The 19,129-nt window shown below is 51.9% G+C and overlaps 1 pseudogene; it reads left to right on the top strand.

Moving 5' to 3' along the window:
* The first annotated feature begins 290 nt into the window (after positions 1-290).
* Positions 291-19,129, top strand: part of LOC142258007 (uncharacterized) — a 63,311-nt pseudogene continuing 44,472 nt past the window's right edge.

Below are 19,129 nucleotides of genomic sequence, written 5' to 3' on the forward strand. Positions count from 1 at the left end.
TGATCACATGACAGTGACGTCATCACAAGTTCTTCAGCGAAGACAGTGAAGTAGATCTGTCCTGTGTGCTCAGCTCTTGTTCTCTGTTATCAGCCAGCAGCACATTCCTGCAGTTCAGGTGAGGTGACAGCGGAGGGTTCGGTGCAGTGTTGTAGTGAATCTGTGAGGAGAGTGCGGAGGCTCCTGCAATATTTGTGGTTCTCCTCTGATTTGCAGCTTCTCCTTTATCACAGACCCCGGCAGCACGAGATCCCTGCAGCGGATCCAGTTTTCCTCCTTCTCCTGAATGATCCCCGAGGATGGATGAGAATGAGATCAGCAGCAGATTATTAACCCTCTCCCTGGAGGTCATCTCCCTGCTGAGCGGAGAGGTAACTCCTCACATTCCTGTCAGGATTTCATTATATATCTGGCATTTAGTGATTTGTCTCCATCCACAGGATTACACCATAGTGAGGAAGACACCGGGGGACTGTGTGACTCCCCTCATCCATCTCCAGGAGTCAGGAGGGCGGAGCCCGAACCCCATCACAGCCCCTCCCCCGATACATGAGAGGAGCAAGAAGAGGATCCTAGAGCTCAGCAACAAGATGATTGAGCTGCTGACCGGAGAGGTGACTGCTGGGACATTATACAGGAAGCACTGGAGGATTCTGGGTGATGACCGGAGAGGTGACTGCTGGGACATTATACAGGAGGCACTGGAGGATTCTGGGTGATGACCGGAGAGGTGACTGCTGGGAGATTATACAGGAGGCACTGGAGGATTCTGGGTGATGAGAGGAGAGGTGACTGCTGGGACATTATACAGGAAGCACTGGAGGATTCTGGGTGATGAGGGGAGAGGTGACTGCTGGGACATTATACAGGAGGCACTGGAGGATTCTGGGTGATGAGGGGAGAGGTGACTGCTGGGACATTATACAGGAAGCACTGGAGGATTCTGGGTGATGAGGGGAGAGGTGACTGCTGGGACATTATACAGGAAGCACTGGAGGATTCTGGGTGATGAGGGGAGAGGTGACTGCTGGGACATTATACAGGAAGCACTGGAGGATTCTGGGTGATGAGAGGAGAGGTGACTGCTGGGACATTATACAGGAAGCACTGGAGGATTCTGGGTGATGAGGGGAGAGGTGACTGCTGGGACATTATACAGGAAGCACTGGAGGATTCTGGGTGATGAGGGGAGAGGTGACTGCTGGGACATTATACAGGAAGCACTGGAGGATTCTGGGGGATGAAGGGAGAGGTGACTGCTGGGAGATTATACAGGAGGCACTGGAGGATTCTGGGTGATGAGAGGAGAGGTGACTGCTGGGACATTATACAGGAAGCACTGGAGGATTCTGGGTGATGAGGGGAGAGGTGACTGCTGGGACATTATACAGGAGGCACTGGAGGATTCTGGGTGATGAGGGGAGAGGTGACTGCTGGGACATTATACAGGAAGCACTGGAGGATTCTGGGTGATGAGGAGAGAGGTGACTGCTGGGACATTATACAGGAAGCACTGGAGGATTCTGGGTGATGAGGGGAGAGGTGACTGCTGGGACATTATACAGGAAGCACTGGAGGATTCTGGGTGATGAGAGGAGAGGTGACTGCTGGGACATTATACAGGAAGCACTGGAGGATTCTGGGTGATGAGGGGAGAGGTGACTGCTGGGACATTATACAGGAAGCACTGGAGGATTCTGGGTGATGAGGGGAGAGGTGACTGCTGGGACATTATACAGGAAGCACTGGAGGATTCTGGGTGATGAGGGGAGAGGTGACTGCTGGGACATTATACAGGAAGCACTGGAGGATTCTGGGTGATGAGGGGAGAGGTGACTGCTGGGACATTATACAGGAAGCACTGGAGGATTCTGGGTGATGAGGGGAGAAGTGACTGCTGGGACATTATACAGGAAGCACTGGAGGATTCTGGGTGATGAGGAGAGAGGTGACTGCTGGGACATTATACAGGAGGCACTGGAGGATTCTGGGTGATGAGGGGAGAGGTGACTGCTGGGACATTATACAGGAAGCACTGGAGGATTCTGGGTGATGAGGGGAGAGGTGACTGCTGTGACATTATACAGGAAGCACTGGAGGATTCTGGGTGATGAGGGGAGAGGTGACTGCTGGGACATTATACAGGAAGCACTGGAGGATTCTGGGTGATGAGAGGAGAGGTGACTGCTGGGACATTATACAGGAAGCACTGGAGGATTCTGGGTGATGAGGGGAGAGGTGACTGCTGGGACATTATACAGGAAGCACTGGAGGATTCTGGGTGATGAGGGGAGAGGTGACTGCTGGGACATTATACAGGAAGCACTGGAGGATTCTGGGTGATGAGGGGAGAGGTGACTGCTGGGACATTATACAGGAAGCACTGGAGGATTCTGGGTGATGAGGGGAGAGGTGACTGCTGGGACATTATACAGGAAGCACTGGAGGATTCTGGGTGATGAGGGGAGAGGTGACTGCTGGGACATTATACAGGAAGCACTGGAGGATTCTGGGTGATGAGGGGAGAGGTGACTGCTGGGACATTATACAGGAAGCACTGGAGGATTCTGGGTGATGAGGGGAGAGGTGACTGCTGGGACATTATACAGGAAGCACTGGAGGATTCTGGGTGATGAGGGGAGAGGTGACTGCTGGGACATTATACAGGAAGCACTGGAGGATTCTGGGTGATGAGGGGAGAGGTGACTGCTGGGACATTATACAGGAAGCACTGGAGGATTCTGGGTGATGAGGGGAGAGGTGACTGCTGGGACATTATACAGGAAGCACTGGAGGATTCTGGGTGATGAGGGGAGAGGTGACTGCTGGGACAGTATACAGGAAGCACTGGAGGATTCTGGGTGATGAGGAGAGAGGTGACTGCTGGGACATTATACAGGAAGCACTGGAGGATTCTGGGTGATGAGGGGAGAGGTGACTGCTGGGACATTATACAGGAAGCACTGGAGGATTCTGGGTGATGAGGGGAGAGGTGACTGCTGGGCATTATACAGGAAGCACTGGAGGATTCTGGGGGATGAGGGGAGAGGTGACTGCTGGGCCATTACACAGGCAGCACTGGAGGATTCTGGGTGATGAGGGGAGAGGTGACTGCTGGGACATTATACAGGAAGCACTGGAGGATTCTGGGTGATGTCGGTGTCGTTGTTGTCAGGTTCCTATAAGGTGTCAGGACGTCGCTGTCTTTCTCTCCATGGAGGAGTGGGAGTATCTGGAAGGACACAAGGAGCGGTACGAGGCGGTGGTGGTGGAGGAGCAGCGGTCGGTGACATCACATGGTATGCATTAACATATATGTATATACTTTGTATGGAATCTTCTTGCATATTACTGGGGGCCGCGTCTAGAGTTATTTTTATCGGCTGCTGTGTCTGAGGGTCTTCACTGTCGGCCGCTCTGTCATTTCCATTATATCCATGGTATAAGGTTGTGGATTCCTTTGGAATACGATCTATGACATAGTGATCTATCCTCTACCTTTGCTGTTGACGCTGCCCATGCGGTGAGGACCACAATGCTTTAGCTTAGTATTTGATATATGAAATTAGCAGCAGTGAGATACAGACAGATACACGGCCAGACACTTATATAATGTCTTTGTGTCTCCACAGATGGATCCAGGAGGAGAAATCCCCCAGAGAGATGTCCCCGTCCTCTGTGTCCCCAGGACTGTCCAGAGGAGAAGCACAATGTCCTGGAGACTCATCAGGTAGATGGCGCTGACGTCTCCACAACATCTGACCATAAAGTGATTGGACCGGAGCTCATTGACATGTTTCTTCTCAGGGTGAAGATCTGATGGATATTCAGGTTGCCGTTATACATGGAGCACAGGAGGCGCTCGCTATATGGGCCGATCCGCAGGGTGAGGAGGGGAGACGGTCCTGTCTGTTCTGTGGTCGCCTACTACCGTGTTTCCTCTGAGAATGAGACAGGGGCTTATATTACTTTTGGTTCTAAAAGTTGCTTTAGGCCTTATTTTTTGGGGATGTTCTATATTTTGTATTTGTCTCAGAGTTTGGATCGCCTTTTAATGTAAAATGAATGTTTACCCCCTTCTCCCTCCCCTCTGTGCCGCGTCAGTGATTCACTCAGATTCCGTATTACTGGTAAGGATGGTATCGCGATCCTCGGAGCGGCCGGTGGCTCCTCACCTGAGCCAGTTTTCTGCATAGAAATACACACTGACACGCTCGGGGGAGAAGAGCCGCCGGCTAGTGTGAGCATAGCGCTGACATTCTCAGGCAGTAATATGGCAGCCTGGCTGAATCACTGACACAGCGCAGAGGGGTGAGCAGGGGAGGGGGGTGAATATCCATTACATTCACTAGCCGGCATGTGACTCTAAACTTCCGGGGCTTACACAAACACAATGGGGCAACGTACAGCAGTAAAAGGTACATATCCTGCAATGGCCGTCCAAGGCTTATACAGGATAGTATTAGTATGATGAACCGAAACTAGGGTTTTTTTTTGGGGTGGGTCTTATGTTTGGGTAAAACACGGTAGTACCCCATCATCTATCTATTCCATCACTGTGTGTTTCCTACAGATGGACTCATGGAAACAAATCCCCCAGCGAGATGTCCCCATCCTCTGTGTCCCCAGGACTGTCCAGAGGAGAAGCACAATGTCCCGGAGACTCATCAGGTAGATGGCGCTGAGCCCTGGACCAGATCTGTACAGTTGTGCTCAAAAGTTCCCATCCCCCAGTTCTTACTACCGTGTATTGCCCTCTCGAACATCAATAACAGCTTGAAGTCTTTTGTGGCAGTTGTAGATGAGGCTCTTTATTTTCTCAGATGATAAGCTGCCCATTCTTCTTGGTCAGATGGTGAAGCTGCCCATTCTTGGCGCCTCTAGTTCTTGTAAATTCCTGGGCTTTCTTGCATGAACTGCGCTTTGCTTGAGTTCCCCCAGAGTGAATGATATTGAGGTCAGGAGACTGAGATGGCCACTCCAGAACCTTCACTTTGATCTGCTGTAGCTAGTGACGGGTCGACTTGGCCTTGTGGTTTTGATCATTGTCATGTTGGAATGTCCAAGTACGTCCTATGCGCAGCTTCCGGGCTAATGAGTGCAAATTTGCCTCCAGTATTTGCTGATAACGTGCTGCATTAATCTTTCCTTCAACTTTTACCAAGTTTCCTGTGCCTTTTGTAGCTCACACATCCCCACATCATCAGCGATCCACTTTCGTGCTTTTTAGTAGGAATGGTGTTTCTTTCATCATAGGCTTTGTTGACTCCTCTCCAAAAGTAACGTTTATGGTTGTGGCCAAAAATTTCAATCTTGGTCTCATCTGTCCAAATTACCTTGTTCCAGACATTTGGAGGCTTGTCTCTGTGCTGTTTGGACGCTTGTGTCTGTGCTGTTTGGACGCTTGTGTCTGTGCTGTTTGGAGGCTTGTCTCTGGGCTGTTTGGAGGCTTGTGTCTGTGCTGTTTGGAGGCTTGTGTCTGTGCTGTTTGGGGGCTTGTCTCTGGGCTGTTTGGGGGCTTGTCTCTGGGCTGTTTGGGGGCTTGTCTCTGGGCTGTTTGGGGGCTTGTCTCTGGGCTGTTTGGGGGCTTGTCTCTGGGCTGTTTGGGGGCTTGTCTCTGGGCTGTTTGGGGGCTTGTCTCTGGGCTGTTTGGGGGCTTGTCTCTGGGCTGTTTGGGGGCTTGTCTCTGGGCTGTTTGGGGGCTTGTCTCTGGGCTGTTTGGGGGCTTGTCTCTGGGCTGTTTGGGGGCTTGTCTCTGGGCTGTTTGGGGGCTTGTCTCTGGGCTGTTTGGGGGCTTGTCTCTGGGCTGTTTGGGGGCTTGTCTCTGGGCTGTTTGGGGGCTTGTCTCTGGGCTGTTTGGGGGCTTGTCTCTGGGCTGTTTGGGGGCTTGTCTCTGGGCTGTTTGGGGGCTTGTCTCTGGGCTGTTTGGGGGCTTGTCTCTGGGCTGTTTGGGGGCTTGTCTCTGGGCTGTTTGGGGGCTTGTCTCTGGGCTGTTTGGGGGCTTGTCTCTGGGCTGTTTGGGGGCTTGTCTCTGGGCTGTTTGGGGGCTTGTCTCTGGGCTGTTTGGGGGCTTGTCTCTGGGCTGTTTGGGGGCTTGTCTCTGGGCTGTTTGGGGGCTTGTCTCTGGGCTGTTTGGGGGCTTGTCTCTGGGCTGTTTGGAGGCTTGTCTCTGGGCTGTTTGGAGGCTTGTCTCTGGGCTGTTTGGAGGCTTGTCTCTGGGCTGTTTGGAGGCTTGTCTCTGGGCTGTTTGGAGGCTTGTCTCTGGGCTGTTTGGAGGCTTGTCTCTGGGCTGTTTGGAGGCTTGTCTCTGGGCTGTTTGGAGGCTTGTCTCTGGGCTGTTTGGAGGCTTGTCTCTGGGCTGTTTGGGGGCTTGTCTCTGGGCTGTTTGGGGGCTTGTCTCTGGGCTGTTTGGGGGCTTGTCTCTGGGCTGTTTGGGGGCTTGTCTCTGGGCTGTTTGGGGGCTTGTCTCTGGGCTGTTTGGGGGCTTGTCTCTGGGCTGTTTGGGGCTTGTCTCTGGGCTGTTTGGGGGCTTGTCTCTGGGCTGTTTGGGGGCTTGTCTCTGGGCTGTTTGGGGGCTTGTCTCTGGGGTGTTTGGGGGCTTGTCTCTGGGGTGTTTGGGGGCTTGTCTCTGGGGTGTTTGGGGGCTTGTCTCTGGGGTGTTTGGGGGCTTTTCTCTGGGGTGTTTGGGGGCTTTTCTCTGGGCTGTTTGGGGGCTTTTCTCTGGGCTGTTTGGGGGCTTTTCTCTGGGCTGTTTGGGGGCTTTTCTCTGGGCTGTTTGGGGGCTTTTCTCTGGGCTGTTTGGGGGCTTTTCTCTGGGCTGTTTGGGGGCTTTTCTCTGGGCTGTTTGGGGGCTTGTCTCTGGGCTGTTTGGGGGCTTGTCTCTGGGCTGTTTGGGGGCTTGTCTCTGGGCTGTTTGGGGGCTTGTCTCTGGGCTGTTTGGGGGCTTGTCTCTGGGCTGTTTGGGGGCTTGTCTCTGGGCTGTTTGGGGGCTTGTCTCTGGGCTGTTTGGGGGCTTGTCTCTGGGCTGTTTGGGGGCTTGTCTCTGGGCTGTTTGGGGGCTTGTCTCTGGGCTGTTTGGGGGCTTGTCTCTGGGCTGTTTGGGGGCTTGTCTCTGGGCTGTTTGGGGGCTTGTCTCTGGGCTGTTTGGAGGCTTGTCTCTGGGCTGTTTGGCGTATTGTAAGCGAGATACTTTGTGACATTTGCGCAGTAATGGCTTTCTTCTGGCGACTTGACCATGCAGTCCATTTTTTCCTATCCCATGACAGCACCGTACATGAGAGAGTGTATCCGCCCCAGGAACAGGAAACCTTTCTGAAAAATAAAAGGGGCGGCACCTCTCCAAAACCCCAGTGTGTTTGTTTATTCCTGAAAGAGGATACCTGTTACCTGGACTTCTCTAGATGATCGGGTCTCGGGGGTCCGGAGGTCTCTGGGATCCTGGTATCACGAGCCGCGCTGGTCGCATGCGCGGCTCCTTCCTCATGCCCAGCGTCTCATGAACCGGGGGTTCCCTGGGCAACCATTGGACAGTGAAGCCACGGGTTGCCTTCAGGGCAGGAGTCGCGGGCCGGGGCTTGTTCCTCTATGTGGGCAGCTGGAGCAGTGACACCGTGGCCGCGTCCGGAGATCAGGAGGGCAGAGCCACAGGCAACGTCATGCGCTGGGGGAAGCACTCAGCCGTGTGCGCAGGCGAGAACCCAGCTACCACTTTCAGTGAGGTGAGGGCTCATGGGAGCGGCTGTGATGGTGCACACCAGGGATGGCGTCACAGGCCATCTCCTAGATCGGAGGCGCGGAGCCTGTCAGATTCAAAACAGGTGGGAATCAAAGATCCTCATGTTCCTGTGGCCTTTATTGGTGACGTGGCCTCCAAGATGGAACCTCCCTCATCGCCTAGCGTTGCTGCAGAAGACCCCAAACGTGCTCCTACCGCAGTAACTGCCTGGGCTCAGGACGAGTAAGTGTGATCTCCCACGACATGTACTGACCCTGCCCTCTCCCCTCTTTCTTTTTGTCGCTAATAAATTCAGGTCAAGAAAGCGGTAGCAAAGACCAAACATAGGGCACGTGTGTTTGTACAAGAAGTCCCGTCCACGATCATACGAAAAGAAGCTCTGCCAACCATGTATTGGAAAGACAGTGGCGGAGGAATCTCCGGGCATGTTGCAGGAAATTAGGTCCTTAAAAATACAGTGAAGAGGGAGATGAGCCTTGTAGGAGTCCCCGCCGCATCCACCAGTAAAGCTCAGTCTCCATCTGAAGATAGCTCTCAGGAAGACGGGGAGGAGTCGGGAGAATTGGTGTCCACATCTGAGTCATCATCATCTGATGAGGAGTACGATCAATCATGCTTTCGGGCAGAGGACACGGGCAAACTCCTAAAAATCATAAGAGCTACTATGGGGGTGGAATCCCCGAAAAAGCAGCGATCAGTCCAGGACTCCATGTTTAGCAATCTATAGGAGCGTAAGCATGGAGTCTTCCCAGTCCATAAAAATCTACTCAGCATAACAAGGAATGGAAAAAAATGATCAGGAAAGTCTGTCCCCCAAATTCTTAGATGGACTTACCCCTTCCCTGAGGAGTTATGCCAGTCTTGGGAGAAAGCTCCCAAAATAGACGCTGCGAATGCCAAGATCTCGAAAACTATAGCTCTGCCATTCAAAGATTTAGATTCCCTTAAAGACCCTCTGGACAAGAAAGTAGATGCTTTCCTTAAAGGAAGCTGGGAAGCTGCAGCGGGATCGTTCAAACCTAACATCGCTGCCACCTGTACCGCAAGGTCCCTCGTGAAATGGCTCCAGGAGTTGGAGGTCCAGATTAGGGACAGATGCTAGGGGAAGATTATTAGAGGCCCTGCCCACTATTCAGAAGGCAGCAAATTTCCTTGGCGATGCTTTGGTAGATGGGGTCAGATTAGCCGCCTGTGCACTTTCTAATTCCAGTAGGTGGGCGTTATGGCTTAAACTTGGAACGCAGACTTCCAATCAAAAATGAAATATTGTGGGGTGCCGTGCCAAGGAGAGTATATATTTGGAGTGGCCTTAGATGAGATCCTGGGAAACGCTGCGGACGAAAAGCAAATATTCCCCGCCCTCTCGAGGTTCAGGGTCAGAGGTTCCTTTTGGAGTTCAGGAGGGAGAGAGGGTAGAGAGAGACAAAAGGATAACTGGGGCCGCCCTTGGGCACAAGATAAGGCCCAGACAAAAGATGTTCTATTCAACAAGCCCTCCTATAAAGGAACCTATAAGAGGCAATGACGCCAAGTCCCAGGTGGGAGGAAGGTTAAGTCACTTTTTCCCCCATGGAAGGCTCTTTTAGCCTCGGCCTGGGTTCTACATACTGTCTCCCTGGGTCTCAGGCTGACCTTTTCTTCCCTCCTTCTACAGCGGGTAATAAGTTTCTAGGTAGCCACAAAAAAGCAGGGGGCACTAGAACAGGAAGTCCTCTCCTTATTGGAAAAATAGGTTTTAATCAGTGTGCCAGAGTCAGATTGGGGAGCGAGGTATTACAGCAACCTATTCCTAATAACAAAAAAACCCGATGGGTCCTTTCGGACCATCTTCAATTTAAGATCTCTGAACCGCTATTTGGTAGTGGAGAGGTTTAAGATGGAGACCCTGAAGTCAGCAGTGGGACTACTATTCCCCCTCTGCTACATGGAGATGGTAGACCCGACAGATGCGTACTGTCACTTCCCGATCCACAAAGAACACCAAAAATATCTAAGGCTGGCAGTAAACAAAGGGGAACTGACTCACCTGCAGTACCTGTGCCTCGCGTTCGGCATTTCAGCAGCCCCAAGGGTTTTCACCAAGATGGTGGCGGATGTAGCATTCTGTTTGAAGAAAAAGGATATTCTAATTGTCCCTTACCTGGACGACTTTGTAATCGTGGGAAAGTCAGAAAGGGATTGTTTGGTGGCCGTCAACCAAGTCTCCTCAGTCCTATCCGATCTCAAAGCAAAATCAAAATAGCACCCCGCCCAAGTTCACATATTTTTGGGCATCACTCTGGACTCTGTGCGTCAATATCGTTTCCTCCCGACGGAAAGAATAATAAAACTAAAACAAAAGGTCCTATCAGCACAGGAACGACCGAACATATCACTGAGGCTAGCAATGTCTTTGTTAGGTTCCCTAACATCCACGATTCCTGCAGTCCAATTGGCTCAGTTCCACACCAGAAGCCTGAGGAATGGAGTTCCCTGGAACGACAAATGTTGTGAATGTCAGTTATGCTTTGGCTGCAGTGAGGCTCCCTCTTGTGGCCAGGAATGGTTTGGACAGAGACCAGGTGTGTTGAGCAATGGGCGTTTCCATTGCTATCTCTCTGCTTATTTAAAATGTCAGTTCTTTGTTCACCAGCTTGCTTCATCCTTCTCCAGACCACATCTACCCCAGATAAGTTCTTGGCCCTTTATTTTTGTTTGGTTCTTTTTGTTCTTATCTGAGTTTGTCATTTACTGTGGTTGTTTTCAGTTTATTTGCATGCAGGGATCTTCCCTCTCTGTTGCTTGAGAAGGGGAGACAAAGGCGCAAATAGGGTCTTACCCTATTAACCGTGTAAAAAGATAAAGATGAACACACTCACCTGATGAGGTTGTGCCAGTCACAACCCCTTGAAAAGCATGTGAGTGTCAGCGTGGTTGAAAGCAGCGGCCCCGTAATGGACGTAGTAAAAAATCTGTATATATGTATATACATATATGAGAAACGGGTTTCAGCCGCGCTAAAAACCACTGTTACCAAGGTGTTGATTAAAATCTCTTTTTTATTACAGTAATCCAACGCGTTTCAGAGACAGCCGTCTCCTTCAGGGAAAAAGAGAAAATGTACATGTCTCTGAAACGCGTTGGATTACTGTAATAAAAAAGAGATTTTAATCAACACCTTGGTAACAGTGGTTTTTAGCGCAGCTGAAACCCGTTTCTCATATATGTATATACATATATACAGATTTTTTTCTCTCTGTTGCTTAGCAGGGAATCTCCCTGCAGCTATGTTTGGAGTATTGCTCCTATAAGTCCATGTGTTTGTTGCTTTGAATGCGTTGAATTTGTAATGATTCCTGCTTTCTGTTCATTGGTATGACAAGAGCGCCTGGTATAGGACGGAGTTCAGATCTAGCGATCTGAGGGCTTTTTCTTCAGCGCTCTATTGGGAGACCCAGACGATTGGGGTATAGCTACTGCCCTCTGGAGGCCACACAAAGCACTACATTAAAAGTGCAAGGCCCCTCCCCCTCTGGCTATACCCCCCCCGTGGTATCACGGGTTCTCCAGTTTTAGCTTTGTGTGCGAAGGAGGTCAGACATTCCATGCATAGCTCCACAGATTTTAGTCAGCAGTAGCTGCTGACTATTTCGGATGGAAGAAAAGAGGACACATATAGTGTCCCCAGCATGCTCCCTTCTCACCCCTGGATGGTGTTGTAAGGTTGAGGTACCTATTGCTGGTACAGGGCTGGAGCCTGACATGCTGTTTTCCTTCCACATCCCCTGGTAGGGCTCTGTGGAAGTGGGATCCTGCCGGCCTCTCAGCTCTGACGCCGGGCTCCATCCACAGACCCATTAGAACCTGATGGAGACGGAGCAGGAGTACGATCAGGGACAGGCCCTGCATCATACAGGTACTCTGTGTCCCCGGCAGGCACAGACACACTCCGGGCTGGCTGGGTGTTGTAGTGCGCCGGGGACCGCAACGTTGGAGTTAGTGTCCCTACAGATTACTGGGGGATTGTTTGTGTATGGGAACGCAGCGCCGACCCCCTCTGGACCGGGCGGCGCTGCTGTGACTTGTGGTGCGCCGGGGATCCGCCGTCCGCGCTTTTACGGCGGCGGCGGTTATAAATTGAGTCCCCGGCTTTTTGGGCCTAGGACGCCGGCAGCTCCGATTCGTTCCCGCCCCCACCCTGTCATTCAGGGTAGGGGAGAGACGCTGTTCGCTAGCAGCGACGAGGGCTGGAGCCTGATTTACATGCTCCAGCCCTCACACTAGGCACAGAGGGAAGCAGGCTTCCCGCTCTTAGCCAGGAACGCCCAGGGCCCGCCCCCCTTCTCTCTCAGGACGCCGGCAGCCATTACATGCAGTCTGGCTGGAGGAAGGACGCAAGGCTCTGGGAGACCTGGACTAGGGGCTATCTGGCGACCACACACCCGCTTTTTAAGCGGGCGGTAAGCGATTTTTCTGTGCTGGTCCCTCTAGTGCCTCACGGTGTATCGGTGTACTGTGTAGGATATAGAGATATTGTATTTCTTGCACTGTGAGGTCGCTTCTGGCTGCATCTCCCAGATCACTCTGTGGAAGCAACAACATGCCATCCTCAAAACGCAAGGCTGCCAAGGCTAGGGCTGTGTATACTGCGGGTGCTGCATGTGGGGCTAATCTACCAGCAGGCTCCGATGACCCCCATTGTGTGCAATGCTCCGACCCGGTGCTGCTTCGCCAGCCGGAGTCAGGAGGGAGAGTGACCCAGGCTGAGACGCCTGTAAGTCCTGCCCCGGTGACAGGGACAGACTTTGCAGTTTTTGCTGATAATATGTCTGTCTCTATGGCAAAAATCCTTGAAACCTTGCAATCTATGCATGGGGCTCAGTCTTTGGGCACGGCGAGGCCTCTGTCCTCAGGTCCCCCTCACTTGGAATTAATCCAGCCCACAGGGGGGTCCCCGGCTTCACAGGCCGAGGATTATGACTCAGATGATAGCCCCAGCCACCCTAAGCGAGCTCGCTGGGAAAGACCCTCGACGTCATCACACTGCTCAGGGTCTCAGCGCAATCAGTCTCCCTGTGATGTGTCTGATGAGAGTGATCAGGAATCCATTCCTGGAACCCCTCTCAACCTGGATACCCCTGATGGGGATGCCATGGTAAACGACCTTATCTCAGCCATCAATAGGCTGTTGGATATTTCTCCCCCAGCCCCTTCAGCAGAAGAGGCGGCTGCGGAGCAGGAGAAGTTTCGTTTCCTTTATCCCAAGCGTAAATTGAGTGCTTTGTTGGATCACGCTGACTTCAGAGAATCAATCCAGAAGCACGACGCTCACCCAGAAAGGCGTTTCTCTAAACGATCTAAAGATACGCGTTTCCCTTTCCCCCCTGAGGTGGTCTAGCGCTGGACACAGTGTCCAAAGGTAGACCCCCCGATTTCCAAACTCGCAGCTAGGTCCATAGTTGCAGTGGAGGACGGCGCTTCACTTAAAGATGCCAATGACAGACAGATGGACCTTTGGTTAAAATCTGTCTATGAAGCTATCGGCGCGTCGTTTGCTCCGGCATTCGCAGCCGTATGGGCACTCCAGGCTATTTCAGCTGGCTTAGCAAAAGTGGATGCTATCATACATCCAGCAGTGCCGCAAGTGGCGCACCTTACCACGCAGATGTCGGCGTTTGCGTCTTACGCTATCAATGCGGTCCTAGAATCTACCAGTCGCACCTCAATGGCGTCCGCCAATTCGGTAGTTTTGCGCAGAGCCTTGTGGTTAAAGGACTGGAAAGCAGATGCTGGTTCCAAAAAATGTTTAACCAGTTTGCCTTTATCTAGAGATAGACTGTTTGGCGAGCCATTGGCTGATATCATTAAGCAGTCTAAGGGTAAAGACTCCTCTTTACCACAACCCAGAACAACCAAACCTCAGCATAAAAAGTGGCAGCAGAGGTTTCAGTCCTTTCGAGGTTCGGGCAAGACACCATTTACCTCGTCCAAAGGGACTCAGAGGACGCAAAGAAACTCAGATTCGTGGCGGGCTCACACGCGCCTCAAGAAAGCAAATGGAGGTACCGCTTCCAAAGCGGCTACCTCATGACTTCCAGCCCCCTCCCTCCGCATCGCCGGTCGGGGGCAGGCTCTCCCGTTTTTCCGGCATTTGGATGTCACAGGTCAAAGACCGGTGGGTGACGGACATTTTGTCTCGCGGGTACAGAATCGAGTTCAATTCTCGTCCTCCAGCTCGGTTCTTCAGAACCTCCCCACATCCAGACCGAGCAGATGCTCTGCTGCAGGCGGTGGGCTCCCTAAGAGCGGAAGGAGTGGTGATCCCAGTCCCTCCTCAGGAACAAGGGCAAGGGTTTTACTCCAATCTCTTTGTGGTTCCAAAAACGGACGGCTCGTTCCGTCCTGTTCTGGACCTAAAACGGCTCAACAAACATGTGCACGCCAGGAAGTTCCGGATGGAAACCCTGCGTTCTGTCATTGCCTCAATGTCCAGAGGAGACTTCCTTGCCTCAATAGACATCAAAGATGCTTATCTCCACGTGCCAATTGCTACAGAACATCAACGTTTTCTACGTTTTGTGATAGGAGACGACCATTTTCAGTTCGTAGCTCTGCCATTGGGTCTGGCAACAGCCCCACGGGTCTTCACCAAGGTCATGGCGGCGGTGGTAGCAGTCTTGCACTCTCAGGGACACTCGGTGATCCCTTACCTAGACGATTTATTGGTCAAAGCTCCCTCTCAAGAGGCATGTCAGCACAGCCTGATTGCTACGCTGGAGACCCTACAGTCTTTCGGATGGATCATCAACTTTCCAAAGTCGATCCTATCACCGACTCAATCACTAACGTATCTTGGCATGGAGTTTCATACTCTAGCAGCGATAGTGAAGCTTCCGCTGAACAAGCAGCGGTCACTACAGACAGGGGTGCAATCTCTTCTGCAGGGCCAGTTGCATCCCTTGCGGCGCCTCATGCATTTCCTAGGGAAGATGGTGGCAGCCATGGAAGCAGTTCCCTTTGCGCAGTTTCATCTGCGCCCACTTCAATGGGACGTTCTCCGCCAATGGGACGGGAAGTCAACGTCCCTGGACAGGAAAGTCTCGCTTTCCCAGACGGCCAAGGACTCCCTACAATGGTGGCTCCTTCCCACCTCATTGTCTCAGGGAAGATCCTTCCTGCCCCCATCCTGGGCAGTAGTCACGACAGATGCGAGTCTGTCAGGGTGGGGAGCAGTATTTCTCCACCACAGGGCTCAGGGGACGTGGACTCCGCAGGAGTCCACCCTTCAGATCAATGTTCTGGAGATCAGAGCAGTGTATCTTGCTCTACTGGCCTTCCAACAGTGGCTGGAAGGAAAGCAGATCCGAATCCAATCGGACAACTCCACAGCGGTGGCATACATCAACCACCAAGGAGGGACGCGCAGTCGGCAAGCCTTCCAAGAAGTCCGGCGCATTCTATTGTGGGTGGAGGACAGAGCATCCACCATATCCGCGGTTCACATCCCAGGCGTAGAAAACTGGGAAGCAGACTTCCTCAGTCGCCAGGGCATGGACGCAGGGGAATGGTCCCTTCACCCGGACGTGTTTCAGGAAATCTGTCGCCGCTGGGGAGTGCCGGACGTCGACCTAATGGCATCCCGGCACAACAACAAGGTCCCGGCATTCATGGCGAGGTCGCGCGATCAAAGAGCTCTGGCGGCAGACGCCTTGGTTCAAGATTGGTCGCAGTTTCAGCTCCCATACGTGTTTCCGCCTCTGGCGCTCTTGCCCAGAGTGCTACGCAAGATCAGATCCGAGTGCAGCCGCATCATACTCGTCGCTCCAGACTGGCCGAGGAGGTCGTGGTATCCGGATCTGTGGCATCTCACGATCGGTCGACCGTGGTCACTGCCAGACCGACCAGACTTACTGTCCCAAGGGCCGTTTTTCCATCAGAATTCTGCGGCCCTGAACCTGACTGTGTGGCCATTGAGTCCTGGATCCTAGCATCTGCAGGATTATCTCAAGGAGTCGTTGCCACAATGAGACAAGCTAGAAAGTCGAATTCGGCTAAGATCTACCACAGAACGTGGAAGATTTTCTTATCCTGGTGCTCTGCTCAGGGAGTGTCTCCCTGGCCATTTGCATTGCCCAAGTTTCTTTCCTTCCTGCAATCGGGGTTAGAAAAGGGCTTGTCGCTCAGCTCCCTTAAAGGGCAAGTTTCGGCACTATCCGTGTTTTTTCAGAAGCGTCTAGCACGTCTTTCTAAGGTGCGCACGTTCCTGCAGGGGGTCTGTCATATTGTGCCCCCGTACAAGCGGCCGTTAGATCCATGGGATCTGAACAGGGTACTAGTTGCTCTCCAGAAGCCGCCCTTCGAGCCTCTGAAGGAAGTTTCCTTTTCTCGGCTGTCACAGAAAGTGGCGTTTCTTGTTGCGATCACATCGCTTCGGCGAGTGTCTGAGCTGGCAGCTCTGTCATCCAAGGCTCCCTTCCTGGTGTTCCACCAGGACAAGGTAGTGCTGCGCCCTATTCCGGAGTTTCTCCCTAAGGTCGTATCCTCTTTTCATCTTAATCAGGATATATCCTTGCCTTCGTTTTGTCCTCATCCGGTTCACCGGTATGAAAAGGACTTACGTTTGCTAGATCTGGTGAGAGCACTCAGAATCTACATTTCCCGCACGGCGCCCATGCGCCGTGCCGATGCACTTTTTGTCCTTGTCGCTGGTCCGCGCAAGGGGTTGCAGGCTTCTAAAGCCACCCTGGCTCGATGGATCAAAGAACCAATTCTAGAGGCCTACCGTTCTGCGGGGCTTCCGGTTCCTTCAGGGCTAAAAGCCCACTCAACCAGAGCCGTGGGTGCGTCCTGGGCATTACGTCACCAGGCTTCGGCTCAACAGGTGTGCCAGGCAGCTACCTGGTCCAGTCTGCACACTTTCACCAAGCATTATCAGGTGCATACCTATGCTTCGGCGGATGCCAGCTTAGGTAGAAGAGTCCTGCAGGCGGCAGTGACACCCCCGTAGGGGAGGGCTGTTTTGCAGCTCTAACATGAGGTATTTCTTTACCCACCCAGGGACAGCTTTTGGACGTCCCAATCGTCTGGGTCTCCCAATAGAGCGCTGAAGAAGAAGGGAATTTTGTTACTTACCGTAAATTCCTTTTCTTCTAGCTCTTATTGGGAGACCCAGCACCCGCCCTGTTGTCCTTCGGGATGTTTTTTTGTTGTTTGCGGGTACACATGTTGTTCATGTTGAACGGTTTTTCAGTTCTCCGATGTTATTCGGAGTTAATTTGTTTAAACCAGTTATTGGCTTCCTCCTTCTTGCTTTGGCACTAAAACTGGAGAACCCGTGATACCACGGGGGGGGGTATAGCCAGAGGGGGAGGGGCCTTGCACTTTTAATGTAGTGCTTTGTGTGGCCTCCAGAGGGCAGTAGCTATACCCCAATCGTCTGGGTCTCCCAATAAGAGCTAGAAGAAAAGGAATTTACGGTAAGTAACAAAATTCCCTTCTTTTGTACTATCAGGTTGTTGGATTTTTGCAGAGTTTTTCTCTGGCCACCATCAGTCCCTTTCCTGTCCTGTCCTATTTAGTCAGTAGGGCCTCACCTTTTGCTACTCCTATCATCTATCTGTGTATTTTGTTTTCCTATATCACCGCAGTCTTTGAATGTGGGGGGCTTGCTATACCTTTACGGTCTATTTCTGAGGCAGAGAGTTATTCATCTTTCCTTCCTTTAGGATAGCTAGTTCTCCGGCTGGGTTCGCGGTGCACAGGATGTTAGTTCACCCCTCGGCTACTTCTAGTTGTGATGGTTAGTAAGGGGATGGCGGCCAGATTAGTTGCCAATGCTCTTGTCATCTTTTACCAATGATTTATGGTGGTCTTCCATGGTTCCGGATCATAACAGACAAACATGCAGTAGTTATCACCACGGACGCAAGCCCAATGGGTTGGGGAGACCATCTGAAAGATCAATACCTACAGGGGGAGTGGGACCTAGCCTTCAGGGACGGCTCCTCGGACTTGAATTAGCTGACAGCAGTTAAAGTGATACAGGTAGTTCTGGAAGACATTGCAGGAGAAAATGTACTTATCTTGTCAGACAACAGCACGGTCATGGCCTACCTGAATCATAAAAGCGACACCAGGTCGAGATCTCTGATGATGGAAACAGAAGATTTTCAGGAGAGCAGAGGAGAGCCTGCGACCACTCAAGGCACGTCATCTCAAGGGTTCAGACAACATCGTAACCAACTACCTGAGCCGTCACAGATTAAGCCAAACAGAATGGAGTTTCAACCAGGACGTTTTTCATCAGATCTGTGTAGACTCTGGGGTACACCAGAAATAGATTTGTTTGCAAATCAAGGGAATCGACAGACGGATACTTTTCCCTAGGTCCGAGGGGAGAACCGGAGGGAATAGACTTACTTCTGCAGACATGGGACTTCCAATTGCCATACGCCTTTCCATCCTTTCCACTAGTGTCAAGGAAAATTCAGAGGGAGAAGGCCAGAGTCCTCATGATTGCCTCCTTCTGGCCCAGATGGGCCTCGTTTACATGGCTGAGAATACTGTCTGTATCAGACCCTGGATTCTGCCAGACACACACGATCTTCTCTCTCAGGGGCCGACCCTTTATCCTCAAGTGGAAAGGTTACACCGAACAGCCTGGAACTTGAAAGGGGCATTCTGACGGCCAGGGGGTTCTCACCAAACTTAGTGTCCACGCTTCTCAGTAGCAGGAAACAAGTAACCTCTACCAAATATGCTGCATTGTGGGAGAAATTCCTTGAATTCTCGGGACTTAGACTATCGGGGCAGCCGCAAGGTCCCTCTGTCGGACGTGTTGGAATTTCTGCAAAACGGCCTTGGAAGGGGTCTGTCTACCAGTACACTAAATGTACAAGTATCAGCTTTATGCGCACTCTTTGACAGGAAAGTTGCTGATCATCCTTGGTTGCGCAGGTTCATCAGGGCCTCATTTACATCTAGGCCACTGGTGGGTCCTAAGATAGCCCCCTGGGATCTTAATTTGGTACTGAATACCCTCACAAGACCTCCATTTGAACCCATCACTGCGGCCTCCATCAAATCCCTCACCCCTAAGGTAGCTTTATTGGTGGCATTAACCTCAGCCAGGCGTATTTGTGAATTGCAATCCATTTCCATTTCCCCTCCATTTACCACTATTCTGGATGACAGGATAGTATTTAAGCCAGACCCAGCCTTCAATTCCAAATTTCATAGGGGGCAGGAGATTGTTTTGCCTTCTTTCTGTGAAAATCCTAGCTCACAGGGGGAGCAGGTCTTCCATTCCTTACACGTCAGGAGAAGTGTCCTCAGGTATTTGGAAATCTTCCACCATGTTTATTCTCTTTTGGCGGTCCGAATAAAGGGAGAGCGGCCACCAGGTCCACTATTGCT

The sequence above is a fragment of the Anomaloglossus baeobatrachus genome, chromosome 1 (genome assembly GCF_048569485.1).
Source record: "Anomaloglossus baeobatrachus isolate aAnoBae1 chromosome 1, aAnoBae1.hap1, whole genome shotgun sequence".
Lineage (NCBI taxonomy): Eukaryota > Metazoa > Chordata > Amphibia > Anura > Aromobatidae > Anomaloglossus > Anomaloglossus baeobatrachus.